The sequence below is a fragment of the Canis lupus genome, chromosome 8 (assembly GCF_011100685.1).
Source record: "Canis lupus familiaris isolate Mischka breed German Shepherd chromosome 8, alternate assembly UU_Cfam_GSD_1.0, whole genome shotgun sequence".
NCBI lineage: Eukaryota > Metazoa > Chordata > Mammalia > Carnivora > Canidae > Canis > Canis lupus.
This window is the reverse complement of record NC_049229.1, coordinates 41,697,284-41,713,061: the sequence shown is the minus strand read 5'-3', so window position 1 is coordinate 41,713,061 and position 15,778 is coordinate 41,697,284. Positions and strand designations below refer to the sequence as shown.

The following is a 15,778-nucleotide window of genomic DNA, read 5'->3' as shown; positions in this document are numbered from 1 at the left end:
AACTCTTCTATTTTCTAGATTAAACATCCCCATTTCCTTTCATTCTACCTCTTAGGTCAGAGTTCTTTGAGGCTTTTTCCTCACCACACTATTCCCTCTCTTCCCGATCTGTCCTAATGGGTTTTCCAGGAATCCCAATTCAAGATCCCTTTCAAAATACTATTCTCAGAGCACAACACTCCAGTGCTTGGTAGGCTGAGACTATGTCTATTGTCTCTCTTTGCCATGTCTTCTCTCCACCCCCTCCAACTCTCCAGCCTTTCTTCTGGAAACTGCACACCACAAAACTCCATGCATGTGGTCCTAATAGGAGATGTCATGTTCAGCTATGATTCTGCCCCTAAGGCCAGTTGATTGGCCAAGAGGTTGGCACTATATCTAAGCTGCTCCAATCAATTAATTTCTTGGGATTTGGGGATGAGTGCTTCTCTGGTGGCTAAAACTGTGAGATATAAAACTCAGCAGCTATTGGCAGCTATATTGATTGGACAGAGTAGGCTATGCTATGGAAAAGAATCAATCCTGAGATATTTAGTGCCTTAATCCAATGAAAATATATTTCCTTTCCATGCAAAGTTTGATGGGGGTTGGATACTTCTCCTGGGACACTCTTCTCCAAGTGACGATTCAGGGATCCAAAATCCTTCTATCTTGAAATTCTATCCTCTTAAAAGTCTTTCACTTCCAGCTGCAAAGATGGGTGGAAGTGAAGGGAATAGAAGTGTAGGGGGAGGACATCTTCCACCCACATTACCCAGTGAGGTTTCAGTCTAAAGCCTCACTTAACTAACCGCAGGGGAGACTGGGAGATATCATTTTTCTATGCACTGAGGGAGAAGAGAAAAAACAAAGATTGGTGAAAACTATCAAACTTGTGATAGGAAACTTGCTGTTGCCATGCTTCTTTGCCATGTGCAGAAAGCTGGTCTGTACTGAGAGAAGCAATCACAGGCAGGAGGGGGAGAGATGGGGAAAGTTCCAGATTAAACTGCTCCTGATACTCATCACCTTCTCTAGGGCTTGTTTTCTGCTCAATACCACAACCACAGTGTCCCTCCAGGACGTTTCTCCTGTGCTGAGCTAATTCTGTATTACTTTTGGTCACATACATCTAAAGGAGACTAATTATCTAATACATTCATCTAATACATCTAAAGGAGACTAATTATCTAATACATTCCTTGTCTTCACATTTAATGCTATTAATGCAGACTAAATGATCACACACTCTTTTTTTTTTTTAACCTTTTCCCTTGAGCTGTCATAAATTCAAATCTCTCCAATTGGACTTCCTTATCTAATTCCAGTAACCTCTGATAGCAAATATTTTAGACATTGTAGACCATACGATCCCTGTACAACTACTCAACTCTGCTGCTGTAGCGTGAAAGCAGCCACAGATAGTATATAAACAAATGAACGTGGCTGTGTTCCAATAAATCTAATTTTACAAAAACGGCTGCAGGCTGGATTTGGCATGCAGGCCATGGTTTGCCAACCCCTGATCTAGCTGGTTTTTTTTAGATCTGAGCTTGGGATTCTCATTTCTCCCTATTAAACATAATCTTGTTAGCTTCAACCCATCTTTCACTCAGCAGACATATTTTTGGATCCTAACTCTACCATCAGCATAGAAGCTCTCCCTCCCTCCTTTGTGTCATGTGCATATCAAATGGGTTTTCAATGTCTTAATGGTTCATCAGACTAGCAGGCCTTTGAAAATGTAATGAATGGTGATCTTGGTGCCCCTCCTGAGAAAGGTCACACTGGGAAGCCAAGATCCAAAGGATAAGATGCTTGATGGCACCCCCTTCTAATCACTCAGTGCACAGCTTCTGCTGACCTGGGGGCAGAACCCTATCTGTTTCTCTTTATTTCATGGAAGGCATATGGCTCAGGACAGGGGTGGGAATAATTTGGGGCTGTGTTCTTCTCTGAAGAATTCTTTTATTCAACACTCATTGCAATTCAATGTGATAAATCCCATGTCCTTTCCTTCCCGGTGTCCTCCAGCAATCTCTGGGTATCCTCCATAGGTTAGAGCCATGGATCCCAATCTTAGTGCTGGGGGGAATTTAGCAAATCATCAAGTCCAGTACTCTTCATTTTACAGATGAGAAAACACGAAGGCCAAGATGGAAACAACTTGCTCAAAGGCAAGGAGGGCATCTGTGGAAAAGAAGTCTGGAGCCTGGGGTCCTTCATCCTCCTTCCACATCTCTCCACAAAGAATTGCCTTCAGTGAGCTTCCAGGCCATGAAGCCCTAGGAGCCCTCCTCTGATACCAGCCCAGTGGACAAAGAGGATAGGAATTGGGGGACATTGTGTACTGCAGTGCCTCTATCTGAGCCTCCCAGCTTGCCATAAAATGAAGAGAAGATAGAGTTTTTCCTGGGATGCCCAGGTTTTGTGGACTGTTTGTCTCATAGGTTGGGTCTAAAGCCAAAAAGTCTTTGCATTAGTCATAAGCAAAGTGAAGTTCATGAGCTGCTTTGTAAATTGTCTTCTTTAAACCAAGCTGATGATGTTTCCTTATGAATCGCAATTTCTATATGCATGTTTCTTTTCCTGACTCCCATGTGTTTTTTTCCAACACCAATATGTGTTGTTTTTCCACATTAATTCTCCAATTCTCTATCACCACCTACATGTCCAACAATTCAATTCAATTCAGTTCTAACACTATCTACCTGGAGTTAACATCAGATCTCATAAGCTAAAGGACTTGGTCCCATATACTGTCCCTACTTTAAATACCAGTGTTGTGGGCAGCCCCAGTGGCACAGCGGTTTGGCGCCACCTGCAGCCCAGGGCGTGATCCTGGAGACCCTGGATCGAGTCCCATGTCGGGCTCTCTGCATGGAGCCTGCTTCTCCCTCTGCCTGTGTCTCTGCCTCTCTCTTTCTCTGTCTCTATGAATAAATAAATAACATCTTAAAAAAAAAAATACCAGTGTTGTGCCCAAGATTGTGAATCCGAGAAACCACCGAGGAGCTGACAACGATGCAAACACACGAGGGTGTATTCACAAGCTCCAGCTTGGGTCCAAGTGTACCCGACACAGCGGAGCAGGGACTTGGACCCCAAGGTGGGTTTCAGCTTAGTTTTAAGGGCTGGTCTAGGGGCAGCCCCGGTGACGCAGCGGTTTAGCGCCGCCTGCAGCCCAGGGTGTGATCCTGGAGACCCAGGATCCTGGAGATCGAGTCCCACATCGGGCTCCTTGCATGGAGCCTACTTCTCCCTCTGCCTGTGTCTCTGCCTCTCTGTGTGTGTGTCTCTCATGAATAATAAATAAATAAAATATTAAAAAAAAAAAAAGGGCTGGTCGAGGGGACCTCCAGAAGGAGTGGAGCAATTCCTCAAGTTCTGTTTATTTTGATATGGGGCCTTCAAGGGCATTGAGCTCTGTTCTTATTCTAATATGGGGCTTCCTGCCCTTGGCTTGGGCTCTGTTTTTATTCTAATATGGGGCTTTCTAGGACATTAAGCTGTAAACTGTCTTCTTTCTGTAAGGTAAAGTTCAGCTCTTATTCACAGGGGCCTGGGATGGCTGTACTTGTGCTAACCCTGAACTTAAAGTGGAATGGCCTTAATTTTCTCAGCCTCCACATTTCCCCCTCTCAGAGGAACCTAAGGAAGGACCCAATCATGGGTCCAGGGTGCTCTCAGAGTGAGCCAGGGGGAATGATTAAACCAAGATTCTAACCAACCTTGTTGCTGTTCTCGCTCCCATTTACATTCCAGTGAAGAAGCAACATCCTACGTTTAAGGCAGCACATAACCCCCCACACACACCCTTTGTTGTAAGAAGACTAAGTCTAATCCCCTTTTACGTTGAAGGACAACCTCAGACTAGGGAGTCTTGGAGGTGGGAAGTAAGTGAGAACGGCCCAGTCTTAGCTTTAGGGGATTGTCCTTGTCTGGTTGGCTTTTCCATTCTGGAACAAAGTCCTTGAGAACGGCGTGTGGGTCTGCTGGCCAGACGTGGGTGTAGTGGACCCGGGGAGTAATCCCATCGACCTTGAGAGCGGTGGGAGTGGTCAGGATCATGATGTAAGGTCCCTTCCAACGAGGTTGAAGTGTCTGGTGTTGGTATCTCCACACGTACACCCAGTCACCTGGTCGATATCGATGGGGGTCCGGGGGTGGCCCAGTCTCATAAAGGGCCCTCATCTTAGGCCACACCTGCTCATGGGTTCGTTGTAACATTTGGAGGGAGAAAAGAAGTTGGTGATCATCAAATTCAGCAAGTACCTCAGGTTTTAAATTGGGGATAATAGGTAGAGGACGATCGAACATGATCTTGTACGGAGTCAGTCCCCTCTTATATGGGGAGTTCCTCACCCTATATAGGGCGAAGGGGAAGAGTCACCCAGTCCCTGCCAGTCTCCAGGGCTAGTTTAGTTAAGGTCTAATGTTCTGTTCATCCCCTCTACCTGTCCTGAGCTTTGGGGCCTATGTGCACAATGTAATTTCCAATCTGCCCCAAGTACTAGTGCCACTCCCCGTGTTACCTTAGAGACGAATCCTGGGCCGTTGTCTGATCCAATTTTAACAGGAAAACCATACCTCGGCAAGAGGTCTTCTAGCAGTTTCTTGGTCACGGTCTGTGCTGTTTCATGTTTGGTGGGAAATGCCTCTGTCCATCCTGAAAAAGTATCTACAAACACTAGTAAATACCTGTATCCATATTTTCCAGGTTTTACCTCAGTGAAGTCCACTTCCCAGTAGGCTCCTGGGCGGTCACCTCGGAGCAGGGTTAGATCCATGGGCGGTGGCATTAGTTAACTGGCATGGGTGGCAGCTCGCCACAATCTGCTCCATCTTTGCTCCAGAGTCTTTAATAGTGATCTTTGCATGTCGTATGAGGTCTTTCATCTTCCTTGTTCCCATGTGAGTACTTCAATGCATTCTGGATAGGACTCGCCATCCTACTTCCTCTGGCAGGATGATGCTGGAGTCTGCGGCCCTCCACCAGCCACGCAAGCACTGGGTCATGGGCAAGCATTTGATCCAGTGTAAATCAGCATCAGTATAGTTGGGGGTGTCCGGCAGGGTCGGTGCCCCCCGATCGGGTCTCCGTTTCCATGGTTACAGCCCCCGCATCCGATTCCTTCTCAGATGGAACGGCTGCCTTCTGTGTACCAGGTGGTGTCCGCATTCTACAGTGGCTGGTCCTGGAGATCAGCTCTGATTCCATGCACCTGTGCCAAAATTTCTTGACAGTCATGCAGACGGGGGTCCCAGTCTGGGTTAGGGAGATGAGAGGCATGGGGTATTGGCGCACCCTGACATGGTCGGCCCCCGGCTTTAGTTATGGCCGGTGGGTGCCGGGCCAGCCCAATTCCCTCAGGTTCTGCCCACGCTTCGGGAAATTCCGGCAGCCAACAGTCCATGTCAGTCATTGGGACTGAGGGCGTTTAGAGGAGACAATATTTGTCTTCTGAACTCAGGAAAAGCACCTGAATCGGGTGCCCCTCCTTGTTTAGGATTTTTGCCCCTTCGGGGTGGAAACAAATTTGTGCCCCCATCTTGGTGAGCAAATCCCGACCTAACAACGTAGGGACACTCAGCGATGACCATGAAGGAGTGGGATACCTGGCCCATGCCGAGATTCCCAGTTCTTCGGGTAGTCCATGAGTACTGTTTGGTGCCCGTGGCCCCTTGCACCCATGAAGTCTTGTTTGCCAATTTCCCTTGGGGTTGTAATAAAACCGAATGTTGTGCCCCAGTGTCCACTAGGAATTCAACAGGCTGCCCCTCCACTTTAAGAGTTACCCTGGGCTCGGGGAGGGGTGCTGAATTCCGACTCCCCTAGTCGTCCAGGTCCTCCATTTTCAAGATCTTGGCAGGGGCCTTAGATCTTTTGTTAGGGCAGCTTTTTACCCAGTGGCCCTCTTCTTTGCAATAAGCACATTGGTTTTTGTTCAGCTTAGGGCGCTCCTGAGGGGGACCAGGGCCATCCTCCTTACCTGTCCCTGAAGCCAGCTTCTTGAGGTGCCACCGTCTTTCCCGTGGGTTGTCCATGGTTGTGGCCAGCAGGACCATGGCCAGGTTTCGGGTCTGCCGGTCACTTAGTTTGGTTTGTTGTTCTTCCGGACTTTCTTTATTATATTATTATAGACTCATTCTGCTACTATCACTACGTCCTGCAAGCTCTTCTCTTCCAGTGTCTCTACTCTTTGCAATTTCTTTTTAATGTCCGGAGCAGCCTGGTTAACAAAAGCCATGATAATTGCGGTCTTTGTTTCCGGGGCTTCTGGGTTCATAGGGGTGTACTGCCTAAAAGCCTCTATGACTCTCTCTAAGAAGGCTGCTGGACTCTCGTCCTTACCCTGTCTCACATCATATACCTCGGCCAGATTGGTCGGCTGCGGGCGGCAGCCTGGAGACCTGCCCTAGAGTCCGGCGGTGGACCCGGGGTCTCTCCTTACCTTCAGCCGAGTTGTGCGCTTTCGGGGGTAAAAAAGAGTTTTAGCCAAGGAGGGGAATTTCCGGTCATGTCCTGCCAGACCAGGATGTTGGGCACCTGGTCAGGGTGGCCGTCTGGTTTGTCCCTGAAGATCACGGCCTTAACCTGTAAGATAATAGGTAGGTGGAAAGTTCCTTCTCGGGGCCATCCCACGCCAAAGGTTGGCCATTCTGATATGCAATAAATTTGAAATCTCCATCTCCTTATGTAAACAGTTATGACAGTTAACCAAGACACAGTAACACAGACAAATGCACAAACAGTTAACAAGGACATAGTAACACAGACCAGCACGCAAAACGGGTAACAAGAACACGGTAACAAAGGTTCCAATAAGGCGGCAGAGACAAAACAGAAAGCAACCCGAAGGGCTGGCAGCCGGCCCTCCTTACAGGTGAGGACCCCGTCCTCCCGGTGGGGGCAAGGGACGTCTCCTCAAGATCCCGGGTCGACAGCCCGCCAGCGCGTCCGCCTAAGCCAATGCCGACCTAATACAGATTGGAATTCCTACAGGTTAGAGCTCTCAGAGAATATGCGCGCAAAAGGTGGAAAAAGTTGAGTGCACTCACCACGCGTGAAACCCTCCGGATAGGGTCCTGGGGTCTCTCGGATCCCGGACGAGCCCCCAAATGTTGTGCCCAAGATTGCGAATCCGAGAAACCACCAAGGAGCCGACACCGATGCAAACACACTAGGGTTTATTTACAAGCTCCAGCTTGGGTCCAAGTGTACCTGACACAGCGGAGGAGGGACTTGGACCCCAAGGTGGGTTTCAGCTTAGTTTTAAGGGCTGGTCTAGGGGACCTCCAGAAGGGGTGGAGCAATTCCTCAAGTTCTGTTTATTTTGATATGGGGCCTTCAAGGGCATTGAACTCTGTTCTTATTCTAATAGGGGCTTCCTGCCCTTGGCTTGGGCTCTGTTTTTATTCTAATATGGGGCTTCCTAGGACATTAAGCTGTAAGCTGTTTTCTTCCTGTAACTGAAGTAAGGTAAAGTTCAGCTCTTATTCACAGGGGCCTGGGATGGCTGTACTTGTGCTAACGCTGAACTTAAAGTGGAATGGCCTTAATTTTTTCAGCCTCCACAACCAGCTGCAAGTGGAGTCCCCAATTGACCCTTATTTCTGCCTGACCAATTATAAATTCAGAGGTTTCCATGACTCCCCCCAAGTTTGATAATTCACTGAAATGACTCACAGAACTAAAGACAGTGCTTTACTTATGACTACCACTTTTTATTATAAAGGATACATCTCAGGAACAGCCAAATGTAGAGGTACATAGAGTAAAGGATGAGGGGAGAGAGGAGGATGGAGCTTTCAGGCCCTTTCAGGGCACATCACTCACTGAACACATTGATGTGTTCACCAACCTGGAAGTTCTCAGAATTTCATTGTTCCAGAGTTTTTATTACTCAATCTCCAGCCCCTCTTCTATCCTTAAGAGTTTGGGAGGTGGGGAAAAATTCCCACCCTATAATCATGTGTTTGGTCTTCCTGGCAATCCGCCCCCATCCTAAAGCTAGCTGGAGACTCTGCCCTGAGTCACCTCATTAGCATAAACTCCAGCGTGTTCAAAGGGCTCATTATGAATAGCAAAAGACATTCCTATCAGGGAATTACAAGGGTTTTAGGAGCTTTGTGCCAGGAACCCAGAAGAAAGACCAAAAAAAAATTTTTTTTATTATACTATATTATACCATATAGTTCATAAATCAGCTAGGATGTTTATAGCTACAGCCCTAGAAACATCTGTATACACAGTTTATCACACTTAATCACTAAGAGGCCACCCTCCTCCCACAAAAGGCAAGGATACTCCTTGTCTTAGCACCTGTTTCCTTATTTGGGATAAGAGGCTTGACTGGGGCCATGTAATTGTTATGCTCCCATTTCTGACTTGACAGGACTACCTGCCATTCCCAGAACCTGGCCTTCTGCCCCTTTGCTGGCACCGAGCCATCTGCTTAGAATGCTCTTCTTTCCCTTCTTTTCCTGTCAAGTTGCAGGTGAGCTAAAAGGTCTCAGGGCACAGAATATTTTGTGGTGATGGTAGGTCTTCTATGACAGGGTGCTCCTAATTTACATTTATTTCAGGGGTTTTTGTTTGTTTTTTGCTTTTTGGCTAGAAGAAATCATTTTACACTGTCACAGAACAAACAGTTGTACTTTTTGGCTCACAACTTACAGAGCTCATTTAATGCAACTTTTGTTGGCTCTACACATTTCTGACCATCCCAAACAAATTCATTCCTACAGAAGGATACATGCCCATACCCTCCCCTTTTCCCTGAGGCTACATCTGTGGTCAAAATCATATTTATCCTTCCAAGCTCTGCTCAAGAGCTTCCCCCTCTGTGAAGCCTTCATGGTTCAACCAAGTAGAATTAAAATAGACCTTTGCATAGCACTCTGTACTCTGTGCTCTCACAGCTTGTTTATGAGGCTTTTTGCCTGCAAAGGCTGTAAGCATCTAGTCGTTTATCTTCGCCCTGAGGAGTATCTGACACACAATGTGGGCTTACTAAATATTTAGTTCTGATCTATAGGAGAGAGTAGTCAACCTAATTAGATGGGAACCGGGACAGGACACAGAGGAAAACTGGTGGTGGGGGTAGGGAAGGTGCTCCTTGATAGTCATCGTCTTTTCAAAGGAGAATCTATTACTATCCTCCGCCTCATTCTGGTTTACTCAGCTTTCTGGCCTGGTAGGCCCACCTCCCACTAGAAACACACATAGTTCTATTAATAGATACAACTCAAAGACACCAGCTCCAAAAATAACCTTTTCTTCAGGATCCGTGCAAGGTCACAGAAACACCATCCTGGTCAATCTACTGAACCAATGGTAGATGTTGTGTCCCAGGTAAAAAGACAGTGCCCCATTCATCCAATCCTCATAGATGGGGCACTGTGGAGTGTTAGCAGAGTCATATTATGGTTTTCATGGGACTTAGGCACTTGTGCCTTTGTGGGTTCATTCCTTCATAAAAATACACTTAAAATTATATTTTACAACTACATTGGCATGAAGGCAAATATAATCCAGCCTTGACTCATATTTACATATTCATTATTATTATATTCATCTCCTGATTTAAAAAGAAATTAAAACATTTTCATGGGTCCCTAAAAGTATTGTGGGACTACATTAGTCTGGGTTCTTCAGAGAAACAGAACCAGTAGTATACAGATATTTAAAGAGATTTATTGGGGGCATCTGGGTGGCTCAGTCAGTTATGCATCTGCCTTCGGCTCAGGTCATGGTCCCAGGGTCCTGGGATCAAGCACTGGCATCAGAGTCCTGCTCAGAAAAAAAAAGTCCCTGCTCAGCAAGGAGACTGCTCCTCCCTTTCCCTCTGCCCCTCCCCACAACTTGTGTTCTCCTATGCTCTGCTCTCTCTGTCTCAAATACATAAGTAATCTTTAAAAAAATAAAATAGAGATGTATTATAAGGAGTTGACTCATGTGGTATTGGAGGCTGAGGAGTCCCACAGTCTGCAGTCAGCAAGCTAAAGACCCAGGAGAGCCAATGGATAAGTTCCAGTCCAAGTCTACAATTAAAGGCAGGAGAAAATCAATGTGCCAACTCCAAGGCAATCAGGCAGGGAGAGTGAATTCTCCCTTACTCTGACTTTTTTGTTTTATTCAGGCTTCCAATAGATTGGATATGGCCTACCGACATTGGGGAGGACAATCTTCTTTACCCAGATCTATGGATTCCAATGTTAACCTCATCCAGAAGCACCCTCACAGACGTTCCCAGAATAATGTTTAGGCAAATACCTGGGCACTCAGTAGCCCAGTCATGTTGACCCATAAAATTAACCATCAAAAGTCCACCCCTCATCAACTTGGCATCCATGTGCATCTCCTCAAACCATACTTGTTCTCCAAAATAAAGACAATAAAAAGGCTATAATTCTGCCTAACATGATACAAGAATCTTACATACTACCAAAAATACACTAACTCCTTCCCCAGAAGAGGAGGTAAACTCCTTTAAAGATGTTTCTTCTTGATATAACATGATTACTAGGATATAAAACTAACAAATATTAAAAACTACTATATAAAGACAACAGATGTGTCCTCATTTCTGTAACTGGTCATGTGGTCATAGCTGGTACTTATAACGATTTTTTTCCACTAGCCATTCTGTATTCCTTTTACCTTCAGCAAGTACCTCAGTTAGGTTCTTTACCTGGTGGGGTGATCCAAACCTTCATTCCTGTAGGGTCTGGGCCATTGAAAGTCCTACATGGATTGAGCTGTTGTAGTTTTATGCTAGCCTTACTCACGGGGCACGGTAATAGCAAGGGACACCCTTAGAGATCTCCTAAATTCCTGACATACTCTTCTTTACCTCCATTGTGCGTTCGCAGCCCAATTTCTCCTTGTTAGCAAAGACCAATCACCCAGTAGGCACAGTAACTCTCTTCTTTGTTGATTTGGGGACAGAAGGGGTCTAAAGTGGGGGCGGGGCTGTAATCTTAACTTCCAGTTCAATGGAATCATTGTCATGTGTCCTGGTGAAAACATTCCTTCCTTTGGAACTAAGACTTCTAGGCCAGTAGAGCATAAGGTCATGGGAACAGGAAGCAAAAATTTTTCTAGTGAGTAACTAGGGGTGATAGTGAGAGACACCCCTCCCATTTCCATCTCTTGATTCCTGGACCTATGAATCCTGGCTATGGAGGGAAAGAGCTCCATATATTGACCCTAATTCAGAGTTGATATAGCTTTCTGGAGAACTTCACCCCAGCCCTGCAGATTATTGCCACCTCACTGGCATTATAACGGAGTGTTCAAAAGATCATTCTACCATTCTATCATACCATATGCTTCAGAATGGTGGGGAACATGGTAAGACTAGTGAATTCCACGATCACAGACCTACTGTGGCACTTCTTTTGCTGTGAAGTGAATTCCTTGATCAGAAGCAATGCTGGGTGGAATACCATGATGGCATATCAGGCATTCTGTAAGTCCATGGGTGGCAGTTTTAGCAGAAGCATTATTATACAGGCACATTTGTATTCAGAGTGTCTATTCTAGTAAGAACAAAGTGCTGCCTCTTCCATGATGGAAGAGGTTCAGTGTGATCAACCTACCTGCAGGTAAGTGGGAAGATCACCCTGGAAAGTGGTGCCATATCAGGGGCTCGGTATGTGTGTCTGTTGTCAGCAGTTTAGGCACTCGTCAGTGGCCATAGCTGGACTGGCCTCGGTGAGTAGAAGTCTATGCTGCTGATCCCTAGATAACCACCATCCCTGCCACCATGGCCATTTTGTTCATGGGCCAGATGAGTGACAATGGGGTGGCTGGGGAAAGAGGCTGACTGGTATCCACAGGACAGGTCATTCTATTCATTTGAATATTAAATTTCTCCTCTGCTGAGGTCACCCTTTGGTGAGAATTCACACAGGAAACAAATATCTTCATGTCCCCCCCAACTCCCACAATTCAAAGAAGTTAATCCACATAATTCTGCCTCACATTTCTTTGTCACTAATTTTCTAATCATGTCTGTCCCAAATCCCTGACCATCCAGCCGAACCATTGGCCACAGCCCATGAATTGTGTAGTGTGGTATGGGTGTCTGGTATTTCTCCTTTCAAACAAAATGAAAAATCAGATGCACTGCCCAAAGTTCTCCCCCTGGTAGGATTTCCCCTCACTGTTGCCTTCAAGGATGTCCCAGAGAGGGGCTGCAGTGCTACAGCTGACCACATCCAGGTGTGCCTGCATATCATGCAGAGTCATCTGTAAACCAGGCCTGAGACTTCTCTTCCCCTGTCAACTAATCACAGGGAACTCCCTGTGAGGCTACGTGTGCAGACTGGAAGAGAGAAAGCAGTGAGGCAGGAGTGGGGACCATAAGCATTTGGGTCACTTGTCTGTGTAACTTATTCTGTCTTCAGGTCAGAGTCTGCTTAAGTGGCTCATGTATATATGATTTCTGTTTGATGATGGAGTACATGCTGAGTTTCCCCATTTGGTGGGTCAGATAGCCGTCTGGTTCATGATGGGGAGCTCGGGTCGCCTGGTAACTTGGTGCCCCGTGGTTAAGTGTTCTGTCTTTGCTGAGGTCCAGGAGCAGACAAAGAGCTGTTTCTCAAAAGGAGAATAGTTAACTTTGGAGGATGGCAGGGCTTTGCTGCAAAATCCTAAGGGCCTAGTGCTGTGATTCACCACTAATGGCCTGCCAAGGACTCCAAACAGCATATTTGCTGCTGACACTTCAAGCACCATTGGATCTCCTGGATCATTGTTCAAGTTGCAGAACAGCTTGGACAGCAGCCTAGACCTTCTCCTTTGCTGAGCCCACTGAAAACTGGCAGTTTTTTGGGTCCCTTAGTAAATGGGTTGGAGTAACACACCCAATGAGGAGTATATTGACTCCAAAATCTAGAGGCCCACAAAACACTGTGTCTCTTTCTCGGTTGTTGGAGGAACCAGATGCAACTTATCCTTCACCTTACCAGGGATATCTTGACATGTTTCACACCACTGAACATCTAGAAATTTTACTGAGGTAAAAGGCCCCTGGATTTTTATGGGATTTGTTCTGTACCCTCTGACATGCAAATGTCTGACCAATAACTCTAGAGTCTGCTACTTCTTATTCACTAGGTCAGCTAATGTCATCAATGTAATGGACCAGTGTGACATCTTGTGGAAGAAAAAAATGATCAAGGTCCCTGTGAACTAACACCTATATATTCAAATCATAAACTACAGTTTATGCATCTAAGGCCCATATCATATAGCTTTCCATCCACATCAAGGAAGTTCAATCTTTGAGAAAATAAACATTGACCAAGCTTCAAACAAGTCAGACCTCCTGTTTATTTTTAGTTCTGTGGATGTGTGCAGATCATCACTGATGCAATGAAGAAAATGCAGATGCTTCCCATAATTACCCAGCTAATAAATCAGGGCTGAAAGGCTGCTGGGGATGGTGTGTTCTGTTGACCTTGGCTGAGGAGGTAGCTCGGTCTCTGAGGAATATGTGAGATGAGTGGGATGGGGGATGGATTAGACACTCCTGGCTGGTGCATCCTGACAGAAGACTTGAGTGAGGATATAATGTGTCAAAAAATGGATCTTAAGAGGCCTACATAGAAAGAGGAGTGTGGTATATGCGTGCGCGCATGTGTGTGTGTGTAGTATGTATGGTATGTGTGGTGTAGTGTGTGTGTGTGTGTGGTGTGTGTATATGCATGTGGTGTGTGTATGTATGGTGTGGTATGTATTTGGGGTGTGTGTGTGTGTGGTATGGTGTGTATGTGTGTGTGTGTGTGTGTGATGTATATGGTGTGGTATCTATATGGCGTATGTTTGTATGTGGGGTGTGGGTATATGTGTGGTGTGGGTGGGTATGTGGTGTATGTGTGGTGTGTATGTGTGTGTGTAGTGTATGTGGTATGTGTGCATGTGTAGTGTGTGCTTATGTGGTATGTATGTATGGTGTCATGTGTGGTGTGGTGTGTGTATAGTGTATAGTTTGTATGATTTTGTATATATGTATAATATTGTGATATGTGCATATTGTGTGGAATGTGTATTCTGTGGTGTGTGGTGTGCATATGTGGGGTGTGTGTGTGTGGTGTGTGCGGTATGTGGTGTCATATGTGTGCTATGGTGTGTGCATTTGTGTTGTGTGTGTGGTATGTATGGTATGATGTGGGCATGTGTGTTGTGTGTGTATATAGTGTGATGTATATGTATGTGTGTGGTATATATATGTGATGTGTGGTGTGTGTGGTGTGGTGTGTGTGGTGTATGTTTATGTGGTATGTGTATTGTATGTATATGTGTGTTGTGTGTGTGTGTGTTGTATGTAAGGTATGTGTGGTATGGTATGTGTGTGTATGTATGATGTGTGTTTGGTATGACATGTATATCTGTGTAGTATTGTAGTATGTGTGTATGTGTGATGTGTATGTTTGTGGTATGTGTAGTATACATTTGTATGTTGAATGTCTATTATGTGTATGTGTGTATGTGTGGTATATGTGTATATAAGTGTGGTATGGCATGTGTATATGTTGATGTGTGTGCACATGTGTGGCATGTGTGGTGTAGTGTTTGTGGTATGGTGTGTATGTATAGTATGTATGGTGTTATGTCTGTGATGTGTGTGGCGTATGTTTGTATGTGATATGTGTGTGCATGAGTGGTGTATTTGTGGTATATATGTGGTGTGTGTGGCATGGAGTGCATGTGCATGTAATGTGTGTATGGTGTGTGTGGTGTGGTATGTATGTGCATGTAGTATGTGTGCAGTATGTACATGCATATCGGGTGTGTGTGGTGTGCTGTGTATGAGTGTGATGGGTGTGTGGTATATATGAACATGTGTTGTATATGTGGTATGAATGTGATGTCTGGGTGGTGTGGCACATGTATGTGCACGCAGTGTGTGTTTGTGTGGTGTGTGTTTATGTGTGTGATTTTAAGGGATAAGGATGGGAAATGAGGAAAAGACTGGGGGAGCCTGCTCATGGATTTTGAACCACAGAGGGGGACTGATGGTGATGGCATCTATTCCCAGGTGTTTCATGAGCATCCAATGTTTTTTCCTGCCAAGATTCTATTTCTCTTTTTTCCTGTTTGAAATTCTTCTCCAATTCTTCCCTTTTGTCAAAGACAGTTTGAGTTTAGTTTCTGTCGCTGGCAAGCAAAGGAGCCTAAACAGGCCATAGAAGAGTCCTGTGAAAGCTAAAAGGAAGACTAAAAGTCAGCAGCAGGGACTGTCACAAACTGGGCTTGTGACCTAGGCAAGTCACTCCTCATCTGGGGACTTAGTTTCTCCATTTGTAAAAAAAATGTGTGGTTTTCAGATTTTGAATTTCATGGACCAGTTAAAATCATCACAAATAACCATGTTGCCCACAACTATCACTAACATGTTATAAAGAAAGAATATATTTTTTTAAAGATTTCATTTATTTATTTATTCATGACAGACACACAGAGAGAGGCAGAGACACAAGCAGAGGGAGAAACAGGCTCCCTGCAGGGAACCCAATGTGAGACTCGATCCCCAGACACTGGGATCACGCCCTGAGTGGAAGGCAGACACTCAACCACTGAGCCACCCAAGCATCCCAAAGAAAGAATTTTTTTTTAAAGATTTAATTTATTTATTCATGAGAGACACACAGAGAGAGAGAGAGAAGCAGAGACACAGGCAGAGGGAGAAGCAGCCCCCCCACCCCCCACAAGGAGCCCGATGTCAGACTCGATCCAGGATCCTGGATCATGCCCTGAGCCAAAGGCAGACACCCAACCACTGAG

The 15,778-nt window shown here is 45.5% G+C and overlaps 1 long non-coding RNA gene across 2 annotated transcripts; it reads right to left on the bottom strand.

Annotated features, from left to right (window-relative positions):
• Positions 1 to 4,684: 4,684 nt before the first annotated feature.
• Positions 4,685 to 7,203, bottom strand: LOC111097223. Of its 2 annotated transcripts, XR_005362887.1 has the most exons (4): positions 7,042 to 7,203; positions 6,865 to 6,960; positions 6,435 to 6,577; positions 4,685 to 6,212 (listed from the first exon to the last, which is right to left on the bottom strand). It is a non-coding gene; the product is annotated as an uncharacterized LOC111097223 (long non-coding RNA). The 2 variants fall into 2 exon arrangements; XR_005362886.1 differs by having other exon boundaries at positions 4,685 to 6,577.
• Positions 7,204 to 15,778: the final 8,575 nt, after the last annotated feature.